This window comes from Pelodiscus sinensis, chromosome 5, assembly GCF_049634645.1.
Source record: "Pelodiscus sinensis isolate JC-2024 chromosome 5, ASM4963464v1, whole genome shotgun sequence".
Lineage (NCBI taxonomy): Eukaryota > Metazoa > Chordata > Testudines > Trionychidae > Pelodiscus > Pelodiscus sinensis.
Genome location: NC_134715.1, coordinates 35,944,791 through 35,967,203, shown reverse-complemented (window position 1 = coordinate 35,967,203; position 22,413 = coordinate 35,944,791). Strand labels below are relative to the sequence as shown.

The following is a 22,413-nucleotide window of genomic DNA, read 5'->3' as shown; positions in this document are numbered from 1 at the left end:
CAGAACAGCTGGAGATTCTCTCCGGGCAAAGGCAAATCAGGGTCTGCGGGCAGGGAAGCACAGAAGTGTCCTGGTTTCACCCCTTCCGCCTGAGGCCCCACCCCTTCTGGGGAGCCCCAAAGCCACTTCAGAAATTTTTGAAGTGGCCCCTCATCTAAAATTATTGCCCACCCCTGATCTAAATCATTGATTAAGATATTTAACAGAACGGGTCCCAAAACTGATCTCTTCAGAACCTTACGTGTTTTTCCCTTCAAGTAGGACTGTGAACCATTGATAACTGCTCTCTGGGAATTGTTATCCAGACAGATATGTACTTACCTTGTGGTAGCCCTCTCTAGTTTGTATTTCCCTAGCTTATTTATAAGAAGATCATAGGAGACTTTATCAAATCTAGGTATTCCACATCTACTGATTCCCCCTTATCCACAAGGCTTGTAATCCTCTCAAAGAAAGCTATCGGGTTGATTTAGTACAGTTTGTTCTTTACAAATCCATTCTGACTATTACTTATTATCTTCCAGATGTCAAGAAGATCGAAGGTGATGGGATGCCTAACATAGTGAATGCTAGTGGGACGGGGTAGGTTTAGAAGTTAAAATAAAAAAAGAACAAGTTAAAAATTACTTAGAAAAGTTAGATGTCTGCAAGTCACCAGGGCCTGATGGAATGCATCCTAGAATATTCAAGGAGCTGACAGAGTAGGTATCTGAGCCTTTAGCTATTATCTTTGAAAAATCATGGAAGTTGGGAGAGATTCCAGAAGACTGGAAAAGGGCAAATATAGTGCCCATCTTTAAAAAGGGAAATAAGAACAACTCAGGAAACTACAGACCAATCAATCAGTTTAACTTCTGTTCCAGGAAAGATAATGGAGCAAGTACTGGTAATTAAGGAATTCATCTACAAACATCTGGAAGAAAATACAGTGATACGTAACAGTCAACATGGATTTGTAAAGAACAAATCCTGTCAAACCAATCTAATAACTTTCTTTGATTAGATATCAAGTCTTGTGGATAAGGGAGAAGCAGTGGACGTGGTATACATAGACTTTAGTAAGGCTTTTGACACAGTCTCACATGACCTTCTTATCAATAAACTAGGGAACTACAACCTAGATGGGGCAATTATAAGGTGGGCGCATAACTGGCTAGATAACTGTTCTCAAAGCATAGTTATTAACAGTTCACAATCATGCTGGAAGGGCATAACAAATGGGATTCTGTAGGGGTCTGTTTTGAGGCTGGTTCTGTTCCATATCTTCATCGATGATTTAGATAACAGCATAGAAAGTACAATTATTAAGTTATCAGATGATACCAAACTGGGAAGGGTTGCAAGTGCTTTGGTGACTAGGGTCAAAAATTCAAAATGATCTGGAAAAACTAGAGAAATGGTCTGAGGTTAACAGGATGAAATTTAATAAGGATGAATGCAAAGTTCTCCACTTAGGAAGGAACAATCAGTTTCACACATACAGAATATGAAGTGATTGTCTAGGAAGGAGTACTGTAGAAAGGGATTAAGGGGTCATAGTGGATGACAAGTTAAACATGAGTCAACAGTGTGACACTGTTGCAAAAAAAGCAAACATGATTCTGGGATGCATTAAGAAGAGTGTTGTGAGCAAGACACGAGAAGTCATTCTTACGCTCTACTCTGCACTAATTAGGCCTCAGTTGGATAATGTGTCCAGTTCTGGGCACCACATTTCAAGAAAGATGTGGAGAAATTGGAGAAGGTCCAGAGAAGAGCAACAATAATGATTAAAGGTCTAGAAAACATGAACTACGAGAGAAGACAAAGAACTGGGCTTGTTTACTTTGGAAAAGAGAAGACTAAGAGGCGACATGATAGCAGTTTTCAGGTATCTAAAAGGGTGTTACAAGGAGGAGGAAAATTGTTCTCCTTGGCCTCTGAAGATAGGACAAGAAGCAATGTGCTTAAATTGCAGCAAGGAAGGTTTAGGCTGGACATCAGGAAAAACTTCCTGCCTGTCAGGGTGGTTAAACATTGGAATAAATTGCCTAGGGGAGTTGTGGAATCTCCATCACTGGAGATATTTAAGAGCAGGTTAGACAGACATCTGTCAGGGATGATGTAGGCTGTGCTTTGTCCTGCCGTGAGGGCAGGGTAATGGACTCAATGACCTCTCAAGGTCCCTTCCAGTTTTAGTGTTCTATGATTCTATGATAGAGTCTATGTTTGCAAATGGATTCCTTAATTATTTGTTCCATTATCTTGCATGGAATAGAAGTTAAGGGCAACCCAGGAAACTACAGACCAGTCAGCTTATTTCCCTTTTTTACAGATGGGCACTATATTTGCCCTTTTCCAGTTCTCTGGAATCTCTCCCGTCTTCCATGATTTTTCAAAGAAGACAACTAATGGCTCACATATCTCCTCTATCAGCTCATTGAGAATTCTAGGATGCATTTGATCAGGCCCTGGTGATTTGAAGACATTTATTTTCTGATTTTTAACTTGTTCAATTCATATGCTAACTTCTGAACCTTTCTCTTTTTCTCAAGCATTTGCTGTGTTAGGCATCCAATCACCACCAACCTTCTTGGTGAAAACTGAAACAAACAAGGAATTAAGCATCTCTGCCATTTCCACATTTTCTGTAATTGTATTTCCCTCTTCATTTAGTAATGGGCATATCCTGTCCACGTTTCTTCCTCTTCTTCTAATATATCTGCAGAATGTTTTGGTTATTCTTTATGTCTCTAGCTAGTTTGAGCTCATTTTGTATCTTCACCTTTCTAATTTTGCCCCCATATTCTTGTTATTTTTTTATTTTCACCCGTTGTGATTTGACCTAGTTTCCACTTTTGTAGGACTCCTTTTTTGATACTTAGGTCATTTCCAAGATCTCCTGGTTAAGCCTTGCTGTATTTCCTATCTTTTCTATGCAGTGAAATTGTTCTCTTGTGCCCTTAATTATGTCTTTGAAGAACTGCCGTCTTCCGTTGTTTTTCCTCTTAGTCTTGCTTCCCTGGGATCTTACCTTCCATCTCTGAGTTTGATAACATCCGCCTTCTTGAAATCCATTGTCTTTATTTTGCTGTTCTCCCTCCTACCATTCCTTAGAATCATGAACTCTACCATTTCATGATCACTTTAATCGAAGCTGCCTTCCTCTTTCAAATTCTCAACCACTTCATCCATATTTATTAAAATCAAATCTAGAACACCCTCCCCTCTAGTAGCTTTCTCCACTTTCTGAAATAAAAAAATGTCTCCAATACATTCCAAGAACTTGTTGGATAATCTGTGCCCTGCTGTGTTACTTTCCCACTAGCTGTATCAATAGTTGAAATCCGCCATCACCACCAAATTCTGTGCTATGGATAAACTTTGTTAATTGTTCAAATAAAGCCTCATCACCTCTTCCACCATGGTAGACTTCTACCATGACATCACCATTAGTTTTTTACCCCTTTTACTCTTACCTAGAGACTCTCCGCAAGTCTGTCTTCTATTTACATCTCAACCTCAGTCCAAGTGTATATATTTTTAATATATAAAGCAACACTGCCTCAACTTTTTTCCCTGCTCAACTTTCCTGATCAACTGTACCCTTCGGCTAGGTCTATACTATAGGTTTTTTTCTGAAAAAGCTACGCAAATTGCGCTCTGCAATTTGCATAGCTTTTTCCAATCACTTTTCCGGAAGAGGCTTTTCCGCAATTTGGCCCAGTCTAGATGAGGCCAAATGGTGGAAAAGCCTCCTCTTTCAGCAGAGCCCTTATCCCTCATAGAACGAAGTATACTGGACTCCCCTAAAGAACGCGTTTGCTCTTCCGCAAGAAAAAAGTGGAAGAGCAAACGCGTTCCTTGGATGCAGCAGAGTTTTTCCGGGATACCAGAGGGAAAACCCCCACAGTGTAGACGTACACTTCTATACCAATATTTTAGTTATACATATTATCCCACCAAGTCTCTGAGATACCACTATGTTATAGTTGTGTTTATTCAGTAGCATTTCAAGTTCTTCCTGTTTATTCTCCATACTATTTGAATTTGTATACAGACAAATAAAATACAGATTTAATTTTGCCCCCTCCCCAGTTCTGTCTTGTCTCTTTTTGATCCCTGCTATTACAGCCTATGCTTCTCCCAATTTCTGACCCACCTCTTAAGTCTTTATGTTTCTGACTTACCAATGGTCTTTGGTCACCTGCCCCCTTCGCACCTAGTTTAAAGCCCTCATTACTAAGATAGCCAGTCTGTGTCTAAATACTCCCTTCCCTTTTTTCAATAGGTAGACCCTATCTCTGCTTAGCAGTCCTTCTTCCTAAAACAGAACCCAATATTCAAGGAAGCCAGAGCCATCCTGGCGACACCATCTTCACAGCCAGACCACCTAATCATGCTGCTCAGCATAAAAAATGGTGCCTAACAAAATTATGGCTAACACTAACATTATCTCTCTCTATATATAAAAAAGTTTTTTCTGAGAGTGACAGAATGACATCGTTACCCTCTCATAGGCCAGAGGGGAATTGGCGAGTGTAGCGAGCAAGTGGCACAGTGGCCACATTTATTAGTGGCCCACTAATAAATCTTTATTTTCAAATTGCCCATAGCATTGACAAAATTTAACCACTCAAGTTGAAATTTGCTATCCTTGGTCTCTACCTAAGCTTGGATTTTTTTCTTTTTGAAAATTCAGAGAAAATAGCTCATCTATTTTTAAGAAAGAGTCTACTTGCTATAAGGCAGTTTTGCCAATGTTCATGTTTTTTCTTTCTGTTTTTTTAAATATCTTAGGGATTTTAATGGTGTACAGCAGGAGCTTATAATTTGTTAGAGAGATAATCCTAAAGTCAGAAAAAATGTCTTTTGCTGTCCTCATGAAAATCTATTCTGAACTCGCTGAGCTATAATCTATGGAAGAATCCATTTGCATGTGTGAAGCAGAAATTGTCATATGTTTGCTGAATGTTCCAAATGCACTGTTCACACATTCAGGCCCCTCAGCTTATTATATTTTATTAATACAATATGTGTAGAGCTAGAACTCCACATAATCTTTCTTTTACACAACATTGATTTTTGGGGTTTTTAGAGCAATTGAAGCAACAGTAAAAATAAGAAAAAAAAAGAAAAAAGAGAGAGAAAGCAGGATAACCAGTCTCAGATGCATTTCATACTGAACTAGTATCTTTTATACCTCTTAATAGGCTGTTAATGTTTGAAAGGTTCACTTGCTGGTCCAGCATATTACATTCACTACAATTTGTGTTCCAGAGTCACAGCTACAGGTTGGACCTCCCTGGTTCAGCACCCTTGGGACCTGACAGATCCCGAACAAGGGAGTTTCCTGGAACAGGGGACATCAATTCTGGACCCTCTACCACGGGCCCCATGCCAGGCCCAGGTCAGCTCTTGGCCCTGGCCGCTCCTCTTTTGCTGGCCTAATCAGGCTTGACTCCAGACCCTAGTAGAGCTCTCAGCCTATGGCCCTCCTGCTGCCATACTCCCACCTGACAGTGGTGTGGTCTCTGGTTCAGAACCAGACCAGAGAGTCCTGGTTTAGAGAGATTCAACCTGTAGTATAAATCAGCAGTATTTAGTCAGTTGAGTTACATCAGCTACATTCACTGATTTTCTTTGTGTTCAGTAATAAGGCTTATGCCTTTTCATCTACTATTTTAAAGTTGGTACTGAATATTTTCTAGGATGCTACGGTAGTCCTGACTGACAAAGGGCTCAGACCTGAATTTCTTATACATCAACAATCAGCATTGTCAATAGGAGCCTTGGTTGTATGTGCTTGATTACTTTGCTTCAGCCTAAGAAGAGCCCAACAGGGGGGAAATATAGCAAACAGCTGAAAAGCATGTCATTTCTGCATTATTTTTATAGCTTTAAAAGCACAAGGAGTCATTTTAAAATATCTGCAGAGAAAGACCCATGAACTTCTCATTTTATGATAAGTTGGACCATGGCATTTCAGAAAGGAGTTGGTTTGGATTAATAAACACACTCTATAAACAGAACCATACCTTGGGTTTGTTAACTCTAGGAATGCTATATTTGGCCTGGAAAGTGGTCACGGGTGAGTATGAATAACCATTAGAAGACAAGCGAAAAGTCTCAACTAGATGCTATTATACTCAAGGAAGAAACAACTTGAAAGTATCTGGGCAAATTTCCACGTTGCCTGAAGCAACACTATTTCCCATTACATCAGATTCAAAACAATCACTATATTATAGCCCACATGTTTGTTTATTAAAGAAAAACCTTAGCAGTGCAGAGGCATACACCAGTTTTTTAAATATTGACTGTACCAAAGTTGGCTTGCTTACAAGGCAAGGAAATTAACAAAGCAAACAATAAAACCCTACCTGTGTTCAGGATAAGTAGCCCATGTAAGACATTTAACCAAGATATTGTGAGTACAGAAGTAAGAAAAAGCAAACTAACTGGAAATAAATATATATTTATGGTGTTTTCTGAATATACAGTAATTTACAACAAAATCATGAAGAGATAGATGGCTGTGATTAATGAACGCAGTTGCATTTCTGAAGTCACGTGACATTTCAATGAAAGAACTGAACTATGAAGTAGGGTTTGAGCCGGATAACAAGGACGAGTTAGAAAGTATAATAAGAAAACACTGTTAGGCAAAGGGGAGGAGGACTATTCAAGAGAGGGAAATTGTAGAAGCTTGTTGGAGGACTGATACTGCTTTCACAAGCAAGCCTGCATTTATAAAGGGAAAAACAAAATGTGGTTTGCTAGTGATGTTAAAGAACAATGTGTAGAGTGTATTTAGTATGTCACAGCCTCTAGCAACTTAAAGTAGAAGAGGCAATTCATGAATCTTACATCTAACAACAAAGCAAGTCGTAATCTACAGGCAAGAGAAATACAGTTTAATGAATTGATGGCATATAAGAAAAAGAATGAAGAATCGACTATCTTAGTTAAGTGGGACTGTAGCCCTGTAATGTTTACTATAAATTGTTGAGTTCACCAAGATATTCTTTCATTAGATCTTGTGTTATCTGATCACTTGATCAGCTTTAAGAACAAGTTGCAGGACATCTTTGAACTTCCTTCTTCTCCTACAAAATGTATTTAACCTGAAATGAGGTCTTAGCCATTGTAAATGAGAACAAATTTGTCTATGGGGTAAAGCAGGCAAATTGTTAATTTTGATTAACAATAATGATATAAGCACAATGTCCTCTTCCTAAGAATGAATTACTGGCGGGAGGTGTTAATAAGCCATTAGCTATAGTGGTCATTAAGACCTAGGAAACATCCTGGACCAAGACTTCATAGTATTATTGTTATAAAATTAAAATAAAAAGAGAAATTTTTTTAGCCAGATGTGCAGTATTTGTGAAAAAAGTGCCATATTCATTAGCCAGCCATTTTAATCATCTCTAAGATCTCATTCAGTTTATAGGTTTCCTATAATTTAAAATAAGATAGGAATCACTTTGCAGCACTATTGTATGTGTAATTATAACACCTCTATTTAGTGATCCCAAACTTTAAATCAAGGGTTGCTATTGGTCAATGTCACATTACTCACTGAGAGCGCTTAATAGAAAAGCCATGCAAATAAAGCCAGTAGCAAGAGCCCTAAGCCACTTGAATGAAATCTACAGATTAGTTCTCTCCAAGCTGGAGTCTCGCCTCTAGGGGTACATAGATGAAATAATACACACCAATCATAATTAATCTTAGGTGCTGTCAACTATAGAGATTTACAAGTCTGCTGCTTCCAAGCAACCGCTGTCCTCTGGAGGTAGTCCTAATGCCATCTGCTACTTCTCAGATGGAACTTAAAATCCCTGTTTTTAATGATTGCCTCCCACACCTTTAATAACTTTACTGCAGCCACCCATGGTAGATGCTCAGGGTAGTAAATAACTATTTTATTTTTTAAAAACATTTTTCAGAAATGTGATCTGCCATACTATTTCATAAGTACAGTGTTTTACATGTTCAAAGAGTTGTGCAAAATTTAAAAGCCCAGTCCATGAATCTAAAACAACTCTTTTACACCAGAAATAAAGAAAACAAGCGTGGCCAGATTTGTCCCTTAGGGAATGGCCCTGTTACCCCGGAAAGTCTAGTAATGTGACCCTCCCTTGCAGCCCCATGCTAGGCCCAGGGAAGAGGGTACAATCAGTCTATTTTGGTATCCTTGGCAGCTGCAACACTGGAGGTGCAGTTTAGAACAGCCTTTAGATTGCTCTAAAATAGGAATGACCAACCTCTGAGTACAGGATGTTCAAGTTATGGGTAAGGCCACTCTTATAGCCCCATCAGGTCCTATCTGCTTGAGCAGAGCTTAGCTAGAATTGTAATCAAGGACTCATAATTCAATATATTCAGTTGTGATAGATGGGCTCTTATCAACACTTTCTGTTTGACATTATCACTAACCCTAAAATGGCCCAAATGTATGTTCTCTTCCTTTGCAACTCTGACTTCCCATTCCATTCCCTGAACCTCTCACAGAGGATGTGACATCATTAGCTTACAGTATTGCAAAGTAATGTTTGACACCCTTTGATTAAGATCTAGTTTAACGAAAGAGGTGGTCCATGGTACATTAATTTCTACAGCTTTCCTTTGAATTGTGCCACCATTGCTGAAAAAATTTACCAGCTCTGTTCATGAGGTACTCTTGACCACTATGGCTAGATGGATCTGTGTAAAGTAATTGATTAATTTGAAAATATTAATTAAGTATAAATGCAATTATAAGTCAACATTGATTATATTTCACTTTCAGAGGAAGACTGAAACTTGCTTGCATATTACAAACTTCTGTGTATAACACTGATGTCTTCTTGATTAATTAGATCAACATCCACAAGACACATGAAATAACACCTCTGCAATTTTTTTAATGAGCCTTCACTGATTTCAGATACTTCACCTCCATGGATCTCAGTTTTAATGTTTGTACTTGATTGCTCTGCAAAACTCACATTGGTATAAATGCTGCAATTGCTTAAAATAAAAAAGACCGATTCTTTCAGCTGCTCACTCATTTGATGGGAATATTTATTTAATGCATGAAGTGTATTGGGGATGAGCCACAGTGCAGAAAAACTTAAGTGATCTAATTCTTCACTTAAAAGTAGGTCTGAACCACATCTGAAATTCTTTTTCAATGCTGAAAAAGTGTTTAGCTGCCTAATCTTATTTTTTGTGCATTTTAGCATTTGTTGGTTTTGGCTACAGATGGAAGTTCTGAAGTGGTTTTTCTTACTTAGCTTTCTGCATGGCCATAACAAAAGCATTCTGGAAATCTCATGAGAAAGCCTGTAAGAGATTTCCAGCCCAATTTCAAGTTCAAAAGGAAAAGTTTTGGGTGCCTATCTAGGCAGAACCAAATCTCTAGACCTTTCTTGGTTCACTCACAAGAAACTGGACCTTGATCTCAGTCTATCCATTGGCATTAAACTGTAATGTTACCATCTCTTTTTCTATTGCCTTTGGTTAACTATAGACCCCGAGGCATAATATTTGAATTGATTATATTTCAAGGATTCATGTCCCGGAACACCTAACTGTCCATGCACATATAGTTAGGAATGTATTTAAACAAAAAATTAATTCAAAATACAGCAAACTGATACAAAAATAGCCTTTAAATATTTAAATCATCAGATGGTAAGAATCTATTCTATTGCCCTTCAGTCAAAAATCATAATCTAGCTGAAAAAACTATCCTTTAAAACCAATTTTATTTCCCCCTCTGCCTTTTGTTCTAAATACAGACCACAAAAACCAGGTTCCAACTCAGCCTTCCTGTTAGAATGTGCAAGTCAAACATTCATTTTCAATTAAAAATAATAATCGCTAAACAAGCCCTGGGAATAGGAGCTTATCTTTCTTATAGTGAGGCCAAAGAAGCATTGCCTATTGAAAACTGTTTCTCTCAGGTGCAGCTTTTAAATAGATTTGGCACTACAATAGGAAAAAATGAGGTCGCCAGACTTTGTCCTATAGTCAGTGCCAATGAGGTCTTATTTAGCCTGCTAGCATTTTGATAATCAGAAGGATTATTTTAATAGTAGTTCCATAATAAGAGACTAACATAAATACTAGTTAAGTTTCATAAAAGCTCAGCATATGTAGAAGTTGCATTTCAGAGTGACTATTTCTACAGCAATATATAACACTTAGCAAGCTCCCAGATTAAAATGCTAGAACAATCAAGTAAGATGCTTATATATTTATTTGAAGCCTGTTTATGGCATAGAAAGTTGTTTATTTGGTGGGATATCCCCATACCCAACCCCAATTCATATTTAGCTGGAAGTCTAATTTCATCTTCAGAGAGTCATTTGATTTGTATACAGAATGACTGCTAGGAGTACTGATAATTTAGACAGTGAGATTTACTATAAGATCCCAAAAGGTGGGCCACCTCTCAAAAGTCAGTATAGCATGTCTACACAGCAGGGCTAAAGTCAAATTAAGCTATGCAATTTGAACTACGCCAATTGTGTAGCTTAATTTGAAATAACTTATTTCAGCTTTTGGCACTATCTACACAGTAGGAAGTCTTAGAAAGAGCACTCTTCCTCCGACATCCATTACTCCTCATACAATGAGAGTTACAGGAGTTGGAGTAAGAAGTTCTCCAGCTTGACATTATGTCAAAATAACTGCTTGCTGTGTAGATGTGACTGTGTTATTTTGGAGAAAGTAGCTCTGTAGGGGCACATCTACACAGCAGGGCAAAAGTCAAATTAAACTATGTAACTTCAGCTATGTCAACTGTGTAACTGAAGTCAAAATAACTTAATTCAACTTTTGGCACTGTTGACAGCAGAAAATCAAAGGAGGAACACTCTTCCTTCAGCATCCTTTACTCCTCATAAAATGAGGGTTACAGGAGTTTAAGTAAGAAGTCCTCCAGCTTGCCATTATTTCAAAATAATGGCTTGCTATGTAGACACTCTCTTTATTTAGTTTGGAATAATGTCAGTTATTCCAAAATAATGCTGCTGTGTAGACATGGACTCGGGTAAGATGCTATTCTTACGCAATCACTTTTCTGAGAAAAAACAATCTTTATGACAATCTTCTACCAAAATAAAAAAATCTGAGAACATTGCCCTTTTCTCTTCCATGTGGATTCTCTGAGAGAACTCTACAGACCAGACAGAAATGTTATTGTTGAATTGTTTGACTATAGACTGAAAATGGCTATCATTTGTAACAATAGAAGTCATGCAGGCTTCCTAATCAGAGATTTCCCCTCTAAGTTTCAGGCTCTGATCACTCATTACAGCCTAAAGCACACTCTTAGTTTCATATTTATCTACTTCACCATCTGGTCACTCCAGTCTACTAACCTTGACCTCTTTTTTCCCTCCTTTCTAAAACCCTTTTTGGGGGCTTTGTTCGTTTGAGCCACCTCATTGCTTCTCGGTTCTCATCTCTCTCTCTCTCTCTCAGCCACTGACTTGCTTCCTTCTGATACAAGCTTAACACAAGTACAGGGTCCTGGCTTTAGAACCAAAGGACCCAAAGTTTTCCTCTTTGAAGGGAAAGGCAAAAGAAGAATGAATAAGTGACAACAGCAGACATTCCTGTTCCTATTACACCCCTAGCTTATCCTTCAGCAACATGTGTATGGGGAAAGAATATATTCTAATGGGCTACAACTTTACAGTGAAGAGCGCAATAGAGGCAAGCAAAGGAAAAGATGACTGATTTTGCTATTATTCATTAGGCGAACAGTCGTTTCCCTACAAGTATTACCAATGCCAATGTTCAGTCACACTCTGCCGTCTTTACAGTATACTCCCTCTCTCACAAGAGTGGGCGGTACTAAGTCAAGGGCAGTGGTTTAGAAGGCTTTATATAGCCCATGTATAAATTCTTAGTCCAGATTAGGATAAAACATATGTTTGTACCATCAGGGTAACTACTATTCCAGCACTGACACATTGGTATTAGCCTGACCTCTGCAATCAAGCCACTCTGACAGGCCTAGAAAAGCCATTTGACACTGAGGATGAGAGACTATGAGCGCATGGTGTGAAAATACTACATTGTCAAAGACCAGAAAATTTAATAATAAATATAATTAAAAAATCCCCCTACACTCAAGCAATGAAAATGGCTGAACCTATAACTACAAAGTTGACTATATACAAATTTAATGAGATATTTAATTTAGAGACTAGATATCAGTGGAGGTGGCTGTAAAAAGTATTCTCCCCCCCCAAAAAAAAAATATTTAAATGGGCGAGGAAAAAGCTATGCAAAATTTTGTTTTTCGGGGGTGGGGTGTGTCCTTTTTTTATGGCTGGTTAAATATTTTTCCATCTGAAAGTATTTGAACTAAAAATGGAAAATATTTGTACTAAATTGTTAATGCTTTTGTCCAGGGCTGCCTGTGGCACTCCCATCTGTTTTGCATGCAAGGAGCATCATGATGTAGATATACAGCCGAATTTGATGTGGGCCCTGGGCCATTGGTACAGCTTTGAGAAACCTAGCTCCTTAATTTTTTGAAGATCGAGACAACAGCTCTATTTACTCATGTGCAATAAAAACATGAAGAAAACCAAAGTGTCTTGTGCTTTTAGCTTGTGTTTTAGAAGGTGGTTATGCAAACAATAAATGTACATCAAGGAGAAAGAAAAAGCTGAGTGGTGGAATATAAAATGTATCCGAAGGACAAGAAAGTATTACTCATTCTGTTTCATTCTACCTGACAGATATTATATCTACATATAGGTAACAAGTCATTTATATCCATGCATGAGCAAGCAAGTGAATTTGAGCTAAAATGTCATACTGAAAGTAATAAAATCCTTTATTCACACTCAGCTTCTGTCTCAAGCATTTAATAACTTGGCAGCGCTATATTTGTACTCACAGAATCATAAACCCAATTGCACAGAAGAATAGATTCAGTTAGCATCTGCTAACAAAATTCTTTTGCCGATATGGAAACATAATTAAGTGATTTAAGTATTTTTCCTCATGAAGAAACATGGCTACAAATAGGGAAAATCCATCAGATAGCAACATTTTGTTATGCCACACACATTTCTATAGCGTTTATATTTTGCATAGTAAGCAAATGAGAGTCCCAGTCACTGAGGGTCTTTTAAGATTGACCACACACGGTCAGATCAATGGTCCTTTTATCCAAGTCTCCTGTCTTCTGACAGTGGCCAGTGCCAGATGCTTCAGAGGGAAGGAGAACAGTGAATGATCTGTCCCATGCTGCCCAATCCCTGCTTCTTGCAGCCAGAGGCTTATGAAGAGCCAAATCACGAGGCAGTATTCCGGACCATCTTGGCTAATAACCAGGAGTGGACCTAGTCTTCTATGAACTCATCTAATTCTTTTTTGAACCCAGTTACACGTTTGGCCACCACAACATCATTTGGCAACAAGTGCCACAAGTTTACTGTGCATTATGTGAGGAAATACCTCATTATCCATGTCTTAAACTAGCTCCTTATTCATTTCATTGGGTGACTATGGTTTTTTTGTTATGTGAATAGTTTAACAACACTTCCTTATTCACTTCACACCATTCATGATTGTGTAGGCTTATCATATTCATCTCTTTTCCAAGCTGAGCATCCCAGTCTTTTTAATCTTTATTCATATGGAAGCTGTTCCATACAGCGCCGGATTAAACTCTTCTGGAGGCCCATGGCTAGTAGATTTTGGGGGGCTCCCTAGTCTCTGGGGTGGGACCAAAATTAGGGGTTCATTGTGCAGGAGGGGGCTGCCAGGGAGGGGGGAGATGATGTGGAGTCTAAGCAAAAGATGCAGGAGTGGGAGTGTGCGGTCTGGGAGGATGGGATTACAAGCAAGATGGGGGTAGGGGTGGTGAAGGGTCTTGACAAGTGTGGGAGGTGGCACAGGATTGGGGTGCTTACTTGGCACATCTCCTGGGGGGGGGGGGAACCAAGTGGCTCTGCATAGCCCTTTGCACTTGCAAGTACCACCATCCACCACTCCCATTGGCCACAATTTGTGGAGGTATATTCTGCAGGCTCACACTGCTCCAGCTGGATGGGGGGTACAGAGGAAACAACAATGCACAGAGCCATTTCCCCAATCCACCAGGCAGAGCTACAACATGCAGGGGCTTTAGTAGATGCAGCCTCTAAAGCCCCTTTCACAATCTGGCCCATACCCATAAGCTATACAGTGGCATTATTATATTTTCATTCTTACTATCTACAATATTCCTTTCCTAATAGTTCCTAACACTGTAGGAACTATTAAGACTGCCACGGCACAGAAACAGATGTTTTCAGAGAACTATTCACAATGACTTCAAAATCTTTCTTGAGTGGTAACAGTTAATTTAGAACCCATCATTTTGTATGTATAGTTGGGATCTTGTTTTCCAATGTGCTTTACTTTGCATTTATCAACATCAAATTTCATCTGCCCTTTTGTCACCCAGTCAAATTAGCAAGTTTGAACTGAACAGAGAGTCACTAGAGAATTTGTCCTTTCAAATTGTGTATTCAGCCTGGTCTTCAACTCTGTTGAAGCGATCTTAAATAGAAAGATGGGGGCAATAAGGATGTCAGCCAGAGACACAGTCATTATTTGTGCAATTAAAGATGGTTGGTAAAATGTTAAAATGTGTTGTTTTCATTGCAGATTGAAAGTTTCTTGATCAGAAATGTTATTTCTGCTTTTGCAATGGACTGTTTGTGCACGCAGGTACCACTGATTTCAAATTGGAAAACTGAATTCTGTAATAAAAACAGAATAATGTTGTTTTTATAGACTCTGTTACCAACTCATCTGCACTTTCACAGACCCATTGACTTCAGAGGGATTACGCAAGCATAAAAGTTAATTTGATGTATATTGTCAATGTGGACAAAGTTTGAATTAATAAGGGATCAAATAATTACATTGATCACTTACATCATAGGACTTAAGAATTTTTATCTGCAAAACTGTTGCAAACAAAGCTCAAGAAGTTTGTTTTCAAATGCAATTGAAGACTTAGATGCATATTCTAATTTTTTTTGAACTATCCAAACCTGTTGGTTCTACTAAACTGTGTTGTTACTCTCATGAGAATAACCTCTCTCATAGTACTTTAGCAGTTTTACTTTCTGTCCTTACTGAAACCAGAAAATGCTAAAGCTACAGAGAAAAGGGGAAAAAGGGACAGAAGTTAATCAAACATCTCTGAATCCTAAATAGATGTTCCTTATAAAAAAGCCCCACAGAAATCTTGTGGAATTTAGTAAAATATTGTATTCTATGGGATAGATAAAATACCTATTAAAAAGGATTTATTGTGTGATATTTTATTAGTTTTTATAAAAGGGATCTGAGATTGTATACAATAGAAAAAATGTCATTTCCAATAACTACGGAATAAACTACCGCCTATTACATTTTATATATATAAATATATGGGGAGATAATGTTTAAAAAAAAAGTGAAAAACATTTGAAAGGAAGGTAATAAGTACAGGGTCCAAAGGGAAGTTTGAAAGGGATTATTTAAAACCCAACTTTAATGTTATTTCAGGGGATAGCAAGCTCAACAATGTAAGATCTACCATTAGACAGGCACAGTCAGCTTCTTAATGGGGGAAAATAGAGTTAATCAAAGTTTTACAAAAACCTCAAGGTTTTTATGAAAATACTTTGCAATAACAACGCCCAGCAATTTTAGTCCAGCACTGTAAACAGAGCTATTCAAATAGAGATAAAAATGGCTCAAGGACATGGTGCGTGTACTCAGGGCCATAGCCATCGCCATGAGTGACTGAATGATCGATAGCACCAATTTCAACTCAGTATACCTCTTTGTAGACAGCCATAGTAAAAATGGAGATTATGGAAAATTACGGTATAAAAATTGATCTCTTGTATTGTTGAATGGATCTCTTAAACGGCAAGCGGACAATGGCTCCTTCACAGAGAAGACTGTGCACAGAAATAACTCACATGAATTCAGCATTGTGGATATGCAAAATTATACACTGCACATAAAAACCCATCTGAAAAACAGAATGAACTCTGTGTGTGTTCATGGCAACACATAATGCCAAGGCAAGTCTTAAATTTCTGTAGTGGTTGATTAATATATAGTTCCACATTGTAACGGGCATTTGACTAAACAAACATTATATAAGATCAACTATTCCTTACTGTTTAACAACTGAATTGTGTTCTTCAGCCCTCTACTCATTTTTAAGCTCTGCCTAGCAAGAAATGAAAATTCAGTGGTTGACAAGTCTGATTTTTAAACAATTACTTTTTGCAATTAAATTTTCCCCATGTTGCTGCTTGTCAGTGACATGTTCAGTAATCTCATTTAAGGGCTGTGACTTGGTAAATAAACAGGGTTTATTCCATCTGCAGAATACTACTAGCTTCAATTTAGGTTTCTTATGTGCTGTGGAAGTTTATCAGAACTGCTTTTGAAAGTTTAATTTAATACTCAATCACTTGACTGTGGAGAGTGCTGAATATTGAGTTAAGCTAACCATTTTTAAGTATAGCTGCTAGTGCTAAGTTTAGTAATAAAGGTTCTGTAGGCCCCATTAGAGGTTCAATTAAATCCATGCAACCCCACCACAACTCTACAAAGTCAGAGGTTCACAGAGCTCAGGTTGCAGCCTGAGCCTGAATGTTTAAACCACAATTAGACAGCCCCTTAGCCTGAGTCAGCTGACATGGGCAAGCCTCAGGTTTCTAGCTGAAGTGTGGATACACCATTAGTGACACCTATGTGTGCCCTTTCCTTTAGGTGTTCATGTAGTTGTAACTGCTTAGAATGTAGCAAACAATTCCACTGCTCTACAAGAAGAAATAGACTACACTTCCCCTTCTCCCCTTTTTCCCCCCAGTGTTGGCTTTAACAAATAACAGTGGGGGAAAACCCCTTTTATTTTTGTCACTGAAGTCAGCATGGAAGACTGAATATATAGAGGATCCAAATTACTGACTACAGCTACTCAGACTAGTACTGTAAACATAATTTATATTATGCAAATCAGATCCATTATTGGCCTATACTGACAAGTACTCTAAGCACTGCCTCAGTCCCTTCAAGAGGATCATTTCATGACAAACTTATTGTTTAAGGCTAGAACTTTGAAGAGCTTCTAAGTGACTTTGGAGCATAAGTCTCATTGGGAAAAGTCAATGGGAACTGAACATCATATTTTCAAAAGCATTGAGGTGTCTAAAGACCCCCAATGGTGCCTGGTGGAATTTTCAGGTGTCCGTGGAGACTAGACAACTAACTCACTTAGGTGAGTAGCTGTGTCTGTAGGCACCTGTAAAATCATGTATTCACCCAAGCATCCCCCTTGTGTCAGGTGGTAATGCTGCAAGGAGCCCTCATCGCCAGCACCTCCTGCAGGCCGTTTGCCTCCGACCAGGTCTTTTGTGGCTGTCCTTTGAGCAAGTCAAAGTTCAGTCCTCTGTCCAGAGCAATAAAAAGATGTGACTAAAAGATCACAAAGTGTTCTGACACAACAGCACCTTCAGTCCCCTGACCTCACTTTGGACTGTCCTTAGCTCATCATTTGAATTACTCTTCAGGCCCATCCTGGGCTCATTAATCTTTTTGCTGGGTCTGCATACCCCTTCATCCAAGGCTAGTATGGGAACCCAGGCCCACCCACTACCCACACCAAGGTCTTTTTTAGACATACTGTGGTTTCCTTGCACTGCCTCCTGCTTCCAAACACCCTGCTGCTGGTTTTCCCCAGTCTGGCTTTAAGTCTGGGTCTCAGGCTTCTAGCATCACTTTTATCATCTGAACAAACCACTCTTCCCTCCCTTGCTTCACTGAAACACTCCTACAGTCCCTTACTCAGGGTTTCCCTCTCAGGAGCCAGACTTACTCTCCATACATTCTCCTACCTGGAATCTGCCCGTTTCCGCCATAAGGCCTTCCTCCTCCCCTCCTATAAGAGTCCAACCTACTCTCTGTGGGTTTCTCTTCATAAAAGAGTCCTACCTTCTCTATAGTCTTCCCCTCAGAATTCCCTTAGCTTGCTTAAAAGACCTGGTTCCTAATGATCCTTAGTTAACTCCATCCCCTCTGGCCTGGAGGCAATTTCAGGTGCACTAATTTGCTATTAAACCTGTTGCTCCCTCAGCTTTGTAAATATGGCCTTCCTGTACTTTTAAAAATCCCACCTCAAGTCAGGGTTTCTTGAATGTTTCAAGAGCTATGCTGATATTTTTGGCTCCCTCCTCAGATGCTTTTGTCTATATGTCTCTAATTTTGTCTGTTTGTCCCAAAAGATTCTCTATAAGGAATTCCTCCCCAAAACTCTAATCTCAATCCCCTTTGCTTTCTTTGGCTTCTTAGGTTTACATTTCACTCTTCAGTCTCAACTACCTCTAAAACTTTCACCCAACCCTGCCTCTCACTAAAATCCTCCCCCTCTTATTCTCCAATGCAAACATGTCAACATTTGACTCCCTCTTAATTTCCTGCAATTGAAAGTGACCAAGACAAACAGCCTTCTACCTTCTGTCCCATCTAAATACCTAACACATAGCTATTCATGGCTTTCCTTAACTAATTTTCACCTCTCTTATCTGGAATTTTGATGATCCTTAATGCCAAATCCTCTTGTGTGTCATGTTGAAATCACAGCCTGCTCAAATTGTCACAGCTAGGGATGTAAATGTTTAACTGGTAAGAGCTGGAGCAGCTCCCTGCCTGCTGAAGGGTAGGTGGGTTGCTCCAGCTTCACAGAGGGCCAGCTGAAACAGCCCCCATCATGGCACTGTAGACAGGGGAGGCTCTAAGCCCAGACAGTACAGCTGCTGCTTGCGTGGGGGTGGGGTCTGCTCCAGACCAGGAGTGGACGGTGGGAGGGCTCTCCAGTTGGGCTGAAACCCTGCCCACCACCCCTATAATATGTTTAACCGGTTAACCAATTAAATGGGATTTTACAGTCCCAAGTCACAGCACACCTTCTCATGCACAACATATCCACAGATTATTCCTAACCTGAAAGGCTCTTCATCTGTATTAAGGACTTCAATAGCTATGCCTCTGATGTTCATGTGAGAATTTCTCTGTCCCTATTCCCTAATCCTCAAATCATTTCTACCTCTCTAGTCCAATCTGTTTATCTAGGCATTTATTCTGCACCTAATTTCTGAGTACCTACCCCAATCTCTTTCCCCTCAGCCTCTTCTCTGTCCTCCCCATTCCTGCTTCTTCTTTGTTGGATGTGTTCTGCTGTTGCCACTGGTCCTGCAGTCTTGGACAGTCTGTCCACCTCCTGTTTTCACAGAATGCCCAAAGATTGCTCAGTCCTTTTCAGTCCTAAAAACACTGCTGGCATGTAGATCTGTCCACAATAAATTACAAAGATATGGTTTTGACGGGTTCCCCACAGGTACCACTGAGCCCTCCAGATGCACCAGGCTGGGTTTCCACTCTCACTATACTACTGTGACAAATGCTTCAGCCTGCACTCTCTCCAGCATATAGTCATTGACAAACCCAGCTGCAGATACCTACACACAGGTTCCTTAACCAGCCCCTGCATGGGAAGGCATGGCTAAGGCACCTCACAGTTCCTAAGACACACACATAGTGCAAAGCCCAAATTATGCCAAATCAAATCTTTCATTGCACGGAGAATTGTATAGCATAAACTCATGAAGTTCAACCGCCACCTCTCTGCTCTCTCTCCAAATGTGGAAGAAGCCATGCAACAGCTTTCTGACTCAAGTTAGGATTTAGGATTTCCACACACTGGCAAAACAAAAATAAGTTTATTAACTACACATGATGAATTTTAAGTAATTATAAGTGACAACAAACAGATCATAGCAGATTACCTAGCAAATAAACAAAAATGCATTCTACGCTTAATGTACTAAGGAGATCAGCTATGTGTAACAGATTCTCAACCTCGTTGTTGATTTAGGCAGTTTACAGAGTTTCTTGAGGGGCCAGCTACCCTTGCTTGCAACTGAAAAACTCCAGATATTCCTTTCATACGCTAAAGATCCCTCTGTCCTGGGTTCAGCTCTTCCCCCAAGTTAAGTCTTTATTCCTCAGGTTTTTTTAGGAGTCTTTTTGGATGCAGAAGTGAAGAACCACGAGTGATGTCTCTCCTTTGCCTTAAATAGCTTTGGCATATTGTGGGAACCCTTTGTGTCCCAGTTCTGACACTCAGACTGTGGAAAAACACTTGGTATTCCAAGATGGAGTCCATTATCAAGTGACATGGTCACATGTCTCTGTAGGGCACAGCAGCCATGAGTCAGAGGCATCCTCAAGAAAGTTTCCCAGTGGGAGATAAGCATCTTCTAAGACCTCCTGGTTTCTCATAATAGTCCATTGACTTGAATGGGTCTTTCCCAGCTGGCCATCTAAACAGACATTGCCTAGTGAACATTTCTTGCATGTACACACTTGTAATTGATACATTAGACAATATTCCTGAGTGCAGACACAAAAAATAATACATGCTAACACACAGTATAATCACATTCGGTAAATCATAACTTTTCCAATGATATGTTACATGACCTACCTCACATAAAAGACATTATGATGATATAATTATGACATAACTCTGTGAAGAATATGGGCTGCCACATCACAGCTGTAAACAAGGATCCTTGAGGGCATCTGCTGTTATCTCCTAAAACAAACTCTTCAACTGTCCTTTAACTGCTAATCTCTCTTGCTGCCCTTTGTCAAGCTGCAGCTGGACTGCTGTTTGTGGGCCATCAATAGTGCCCAGGATCAATTCTACCATACAGATTCAGAGCAAGATCTTTAATCCAGGAAGCAATTTTCTGGTAGGGTCACCAAGCCAAAGGAAGGGAAAGCTTGAATTATTTCAAGTTTGAGATGAAGAAATGCTCTTCTCTGTTGTAATTGCTAGAGAGGTTCTATTAGAAAGTTATTAATAAAAGTATGTATTATTGGGTAATGATTTCATTTTCCCTTCCAGATGGTGCTGTATGAATTGTAACCTTTTATTATGGACTTAACAAGCTGTGGGTGGCTGTTAATTGTCACTTCCAGGTTTCAGTGTTGTTTATAAGCCACTAATGAAACCTGCTGTTCCGCTTTACTCACACATTTTCTAATGTTTTTATTTAGAATACATTTAACTTAGGCCCAATTATTCTTCATTCCGGTTTCTGCAGTTCCATCAAGATGGTTGGCAAGATGAAAAAGGATGGCTATGGGCTCTCAATTAATTATTTTCAAGTGTTCTGCTGGCTCCTGCTGGGAAAGAGGAACACTGCCACACGTCAGCTGCCTGCAGGTGTCATCAGCTGCATTGCAATATGAACAGAAAAGTCAGATAGAAGGCCCTGCACAGGAAACCCGCTACCACTGCCTATACATAGGTTCATTTGTTAGTGGCAGATTTTGCTACCTTGACTCATGTTGAGTAGTCCCTTATTCCTTGACGTCAGTGGAACTATTCAAGGAGCAAGGCACTACTGTGTGCGTGAGTAAAAGGATTGGTGTCTGTCCAGTTAGGACCCTGCACTGCTAACAGGCATCCTTGTTAGGGAAGCATTGCTGCCTCTTGCAATGTAGGGCAGAACCATTCAGCATCTCTGGGGAGCCATTCCTACTGCATTGCTTCAGAGCAGCAGTGCACCAACTGGCATGCCATTCCCAGACTGTTCACTCTGGGGAGCCGAGAACAACTGGAAATATTCACTGTGAATTCATTTTTGTTGATTCTTAAAATACACAGACACAGAAAAAGCTAGACAAATCCTTCCGGTTCCACAGAACAGTGTATTCAAGGGCCATTCTCCTCACAGCACATATGTTCAAGGGTTAATTCACAGGAATTAGTAGGAACATTAAATAGCTTTGCTGAAGTATTATATAAACACTCTCAGGCTGAGAAGAAACTCACACGAGCAGACCCACTAAAGTTGACAGGACTTCTCCCAAAATAAGATATTTGCCATTGTGGACAAAATCAGGTCCCTGATTATTTCTTTTCTTCTTCCTTTTTATAACTAGAAATAATTCAAATAATAGGCACAGTTTTTACTAGTTAGTTGTTGGTGAACTAGTTCTGACATTTCTAAGACTGAATGGCTCTAAGAGGGTTTGAATGAAATATACACACACTGTCTATTGCCTTTTCATTGTCCAGTTAAATGAGCCCCTCTCCTTCCACCTCAAAAACCCACCACTGTAATATGTACAAATTGGTGTTTCTGTTCACAGTCTCAGCAGAGAGACCAGGGATTTGTGGGGCATGGAACACTCATTGATTCTTTCTTGTTCTGAAATATATTGCCAAGGCAGCCTAGGGTGGCTTGCATTGCTGCTGATCTTTGTGCTTTATTTAATAGGGAGTGGAGGCAAAACACTTCAATGTCTCGAGCCATTACTACAGCACCTTCCATGACCACCAAT

At 39.4% G+C, this 22,413-nt stretch overlaps 1 long non-coding RNA gene across 2 annotated transcripts in view; it reads right to left on the bottom strand.

The window, feature by feature from the left end:
- The window catches only part of LOC102457035 (uncharacterized), a 194,956-nt gene that overhangs the window by 68,188 nt on the left and 104,355 nt on the right, over nt 1–22,413 (bottom strand). The window contains exon 4 of one of the 2 annotated variants that reach the window (XR_012904097.1): nt 15,408–21,299. The exons of the other annotated variant lie outside the window; for it this stretch is intronic. This is a non-coding gene — a long non-coding RNA (uncharacterized LOC102457035). Of the gene's footprint in view, nt 1–15,407; nt 21,300–22,413 lie in introns of those variants that run through there. 2 annotated transcript variants of the gene reach the window in all.